This window comes from Dendrobates tinctorius, unplaced genomic scaffold, assembly GCF_039654945.1.
Source record: "Dendrobates tinctorius isolate UK_male_01 unplaced genomic scaffold, ASM3965494v1 ptg000058l, whole genome shotgun sequence".
Classification (NCBI taxonomy): domain Eukaryota; kingdom Metazoa; phylum Chordata; class Amphibia; order Anura; family Dendrobatidae; genus Dendrobates; species Dendrobates tinctorius.
Genome location: NW_027361726.1, coordinates 22,862,494 through 22,868,493, shown reverse-complemented (window position 1 = coordinate 22,868,493; position 6,000 = coordinate 22,862,494).

The following is a 6,000-nucleotide window of genomic DNA, read 5'->3' as shown; positions in this document are numbered from 1 at the left end:
TTTTATGGATTCCTTGACTGCTAGGAATTTGGGTGTAACTCTACTAAAACTTAATGCCCCTATTAAAACCACGGCTATTAATGGCACGTCCATTATTCAGGAGGGGGTTAAGTTTGTTACTGCCAAGGTTGCCATGTCTGTGGGAGCCTTACACACTGAGCTGGTGTCATTTTTTGTGATGGACAATTTAACCTCTGCAGTTATTCTGGGTATGCCATGGCTACGCCAGCACAATCCTGTCATCGACTGGCACTTGGGTGACGTTGTACGCTGGAGCCCACAGTGTCAGAAAAATTGCATATCCTTGGCAGTAAACCAAGTTAAGGTTAAAACCCCCCGCATACCGTTTGCTTTCAGAGATTTTGAGGATGTCTTTTCTATTGTAGAATCTGAAAAGCTACCCCCTCACAGAGAGTATGATTGCCCTATTGATCTGATTCCGGATGCCCGTCTCCCTAAGGGAAGAATATTTAATCTCTCTGGCCCAGAGCGTCAGGCCATGAATGACTATATTGCAGATAGCCTAAGAAAAGGGTTTATCAGACCGTCCATTTCTCCAGTTGGGGCTGGGTTCTTCTTTGTGGAGAAGAAAGATGGTGGTCTCAGACCCTGCATTGATTATCGGGAGTTGAATGCAATCACTATAAAAAACCAGTATCCGCTTCCACTCATCCCTGATCTTTTTAATCAGCTAACAGGAGCCCGTTGGTTTACTAAACTTGACCTCCGGGGGGCATACAATCTAGTCCGCATAAGAGACGGGGATGAGTGGAAAACGGCCTTCAATACACCCCTTGGCCATTTTGAGTACCTGGTTATGCCGTTCGGACTCAGCAACGCACCTGCCGTATTTCAGCACTTTGTTAACGATATTTTTAGAGACATTTGTGGGGTGTATGTCGTGGTGTATTTAGATGACATTCTGATTTACTCTGCTGACCCTGTGACACACTCTCAACACGTCTGTTCTGTGCTACAAAGACTACGTGAACACTCCTTGTTTGCTAAACTGGAGAAATGTGTCTTTTTTGCTGAGGAGGTACAATTTTTAGGATACATGGTTTCAGGTAAAGGCTTCCGCATGGATCCTGCCAAGGTCCAGCCTATTAAGGCTTGGGTGCAACCAAAATCGCTGAAAGCGCTGCAGCGATTTTTGGGGTTCGCTAATTATTACCGCAAGTTTATTAGAGGTTTCTCAGAGATTGCCAAGCCACTCACGGATCTGACCCGGAAAGGGGCGGACGTGGCCAACTGGAATCCTGAGGCAATTCAGGCGTTTTCTACGTTAAAAGAGAGTTTTGTGGCCAACCCAGTTTTGGTTCAGCCGGATCTGGACCGTCCATTTATTGTGGAGGTGGATGCCTCTGAAATCGGAGTGGGAGCAGTGCTATCACAAGGCACTACATCCCTCACTCAGCTTCGTCCATGTGCGTTTTTTTCCCGCAAATTCTCTCCCACGGAGAAAAACTATGATATTGGGAATCGGGAACTATTGGCAATTAAATGGGCCTTCGAGGAATGGCGTCACTTCCTCGAGGGCGCCAAACACAAGATCACGGTAATTACCGATCATAAGAATCTGACATACCTAGAATCAGCAAAAAGGTTAAATCCTAGACAAGCAAGGTGGGCATTGTTTTTCTCTAGGTTTAATTTTATAATCACCTTCCGCCCTGGTACAAAAAATGTGAGGGCCGATGCCCTCTCTCGCAGTTTCTGCCCCTCACAAGCCGAGGACTGTGAACCAGTTCCGATATTGGCCACTGGGATCATTGTCTCCGCAGTGTCATTGGACCTTCTGGAGGAGATCCGTAAATCCCCAGAACAAGCCCCTGACACTACGCCACCCAACAAATTGTTCGTTCCACCTGCGTTTCGCCTACAAGTGCTTAGAGAATCACATGACTCTGTCTTGGCAGGCCATCCTGGTCTCAATAATACCGCCAGATTGATAACTAGGAATTTTTGGTGGCCGACGGTGGTTAAGGACTGCAAAGAATATGTCTTAGCATGTGAGGTCTGTGCCCGCGCCAAGTCCTCCCATACTCGCCCTGCCGGCTGGCTCCAGTCCTTGCCCACCCCCGAGAGTCCATGGACCCACATCTCCATGGACTTCATTACGGACCTACCGTCCTCAGATGGAAAGACGTGTATCTGGGTGGTGGTGGACAGGTTCAGTAAACAATGTCATTTTGTCCCCCTGTCGGGGTTACCTAACTCGGAAACGTTGAGTAAACTGTTTATTGTACATGTGGTACGTTTACACGGTGCCCCGGTCAATATTGTGTCTGACAGGGGTACCCAATTCGTGTCAAAGTTCTGGAGGGCGTTCTGTAAACGCATTGGTATTGAGCTATCTTTTTCCTCGGCTTACCACCCTGAAACCAATGGGCAAACCGAACGTGTCAACCAGGCTCTGGAGCAATACCTTCGTTGCTACATCTCAGAACACCAGTCCGATTGGGCAGAACATCTGCCACTAGCCGAGTTTGCCCTAAACAATCAGTATCAGGACTCCATTAAGTCTACCCCCTTTTTCTGCAACCACGGGCTGCATCCGCGCTTTGGCTCATTCTCGGCCAGAATGTCGGAGCTTCCTGGGGTAGAGAAAAATATACATCGTTTAAAAACCATTTGGTCTGAGGTAAACTCTAACTTGAAAGGGGCCCGGGTTAGACAGACCTCGGCAGCGAACAAACGGCGATCCAAAGGACCGCACCTGGGAGTTGGAGACAAGGTTTGGCTCTCCACCAAAAACATCAAGCTTAAAGTACCGTCTGCCAAACTGGGTCCCAGATTTATTGGTCCATACGAGATTATAGAGGTGATTAACCCGGTGGCCTTCCGTTTAAAACTCCCTCAGTCTTTCAAATTTCCCAATGTCTTCCACAAGTCTCTCCTCAAGTTGTATCGCTCCCCAATTCACCCTGTCCCGTCCCCTCCTCCTCCCATTTCGGTCGGAGGGTCCTTGGAGTATGAAGTCCAGGGTGTCCTTGACTCCCGCCTTGTAAGAGGGTCCGTACAGTATCTGGTACACTGGAGGGGCTACGGCCCGGAGGAGAGGTCCTGGGTCCCTGCGCGGGACATCAATGCAAAAGCACTAATTAGAAGGTTTCACCTCCTTCACCCTGACAAACCAGGTTTTGAGGGTCCGGAGGCCCCTCTTGGAAGGGGGGGTACTGTCACGTCTCCGTCAGATTTGGGGCCTGCTGTTCCGGTCGCAGCCACTAGGAGGCGCCGGGCCGCCACTTCGCCGTCAGACTCGGGGACGGCTGTTCCTGCCTCGGCCACTGGGAGGCGCCGTGGTTCTATTACGTCGCCGTCAGACTCAGGGCCTATGGTCCCAGCTTTAGCCACTAGGAGGCGCCGGTCTGTCACGTCACCGTTGGATTCAAGGCCTGCTGTTCCGGTCACGGCCACTAGGAGGCGCCAGACCGCCACTTCACTGTCAGACTCGGGGACGGCTGTTCCTGCCTCGGCCACTGGGAGGCGCCGTGGTCCGCCCGTGAGTTATGGTGGTGACAGAGAAGTGGCTCCTGCGCAGGCATCTGGTGGGCGCAGGCTCCGCCCCTCTGTCAGTCATCAGGGGGTTACTGCAACTCCATCTGGCCTGGTCTTGGGGGCGGCCCTAATGACATCACCAGTCCAGGAACCTGTGAGGGATGACCTGATCCCTCAAATACCTTGGGACTGGTCTTGCAAGCCGCCGGATATATTCTTGGTTCCCCTGTGTGTTACTTAGTGATTGATTTCTGTTTGACTCTGACCTCAGCCTGGATTTCTGACCCCTCTTTTGCCTGACGATTCTGTACTTCTGCTACTCTCCTGGTTTGTGACCTTGGCCTGGATATTCTGACTCTGCTACTTCCTAACGATTCTGTACCTCTGCCGCCCTCCTGGTTTTTGACTCTGACCTTGGCCTGAAATTGACTCTGCTATTGCCTGCCGTTTTTGTACTTCACTCTGACGACCGTCCTGCTCTGGCCGCTGCTCCTATTCAGACAGTACCTCCTGGGCTCTGTTGTAAATCCAGATCCCTGTATAGGGGTAAAGGGTATCAGTGTTTCTCGGGGTGTTGCCTGGCTGCAGCCCAGAACCGCAGACGGACGTTACACTATCAAAGCCTTGTTTCCATTGCCAATAAAGGTGTGTTTTCTACCATTTTAGTAGAAAAAAAGCTCAGCAATTTGCTCATAATCTAGGAAAAGTAGAATAAGAATGGACACAGCTCCGCAATGTCTATTTCAGAGATCTGCCTAACAAATATATCTTCAAAAAGCAACTTTTTAGCTCACTTTGAATTAAAAGATCAGAGAAACGCATATTGCAAACTACAAGGTAATTGGATCTTACACACATTTACAGACTTGGATGATTTTAGTCTATTGTGTAAAGGAGCCTCATTTAAAAAGCATATGATAGATCACAAAAACATATTTTCACACATTCCACAACTTAAAAATTAACAACTTTGACAGTTTCATTAATTTTAGCTACTTTTCCAAAATTATCAGACAACAGATAATTGCACACCTAAAAATAAAATTAAAAAACATAGGCCTCCTCCATATCCCCTCAAAGCCTCCTTTCCATCTCCAATATAAGTGTTCTTTCTACCATTGTTATAGAAGAAAAAATAATCTATTTGCTCATAATTTAGGAAAAGTGCAAGGAGAATTTTGTACCAAACACTTCGTATGTCTTGATCTGGGTACCATGACTGGTAGTTATCAAAGCCTTGCAACATGTACATGTGGCTAACAGTTCAAAACTGAGGAACAATAAGATATTTTAAGGTCAAAACATCATGTTAGGGTTGGCGGATTGCACAAAATAAAAATAAATAATAAAGTGCAATCGCAACCCGTGGTCCACCGTAAAGAGATTTATAAATGCTGCTAGTGAACAATGGCGGAGCTTAACAGTAAGCGATCACCTTAAACGCACTGTGTTAAAAGCCATGCATTGTGAACAAAACTCACAGTACCCAGCTCAGTTACTGCCTAGAATGATACTGCTAAACGTAAGCAAGGTACTAAATGCTGTTAAACGTCACTGGGGAAATAGCACGTGGGTAGAGCTCGCTCTTCAAGTAAATTGTGCTAGCCGCACACGTGTAATAAAGCAGATGCTGAGTCAAGGAAGAGAACACATGTGACGCCAGGTGCAAGACCCTGTCGCTTTCCCAGAGAAATACAGCCTGAGGGTTGGACTTGCTCTGTAACTCAACTGTCCTAACCGCAAACATGAAGAAAGACGCTAAGCCAAAGGAAAGTTACCCTGTCCTAACCCTACCTACCCACGTAAGTACTCTCAGAGAAAAGAGCGAAACACTCAAATGTGCAGACAGAGTGGCAGAGTATCCACTCATGTAAACCACACATAAGTGATACCAGCGCGCCCACAAGTTCCGCTGGGGGCCTTTTATACACTAGACTCTACCCAAAACACTCACGCCCAGTCGGTCAAGACGTCAACTGCGGACCAATCTGCAGCTGCCACCTCACCAGAACAGCAAACGTCAGTCCACCAATGAGCAGATGCCACATCATGGACATGCTCAGTCGGGTGATCTCTGGACTTAGATTCCCAAGCGTCAGTCTGCAGCTGCATAACGCTGGTTACTATAGACTTAGCTAGAGAGCCAGCAGTAACCAAACGAATACCACGAGCCTGTGCAAGATGCAGGGGCCAACATCTGTGCTGAGCAGCATTAGCAGCAGCTGGGTCAGAATGGAAGACCCAGCACCAGGCAATGCTTGGGATTTATCCCGCTCTGCAGGAGAATCCCAACTCCTAACACAAGGTAGACCGCTTTTGCTCACATCTGCAAAAGTGGTTGATTTTAGTCTAAAATGTACGGCAACTTTTAAGGTATGAAACCCATTACAGAAATAAATCCATTTTTCTTACTTTTATGTTTTGTTTCAAATGACTCTTGTATTGATCTCGAGCCCTGTTAACTTGACAGATTAAGGATCTGTTAGAAGATTAACCTTA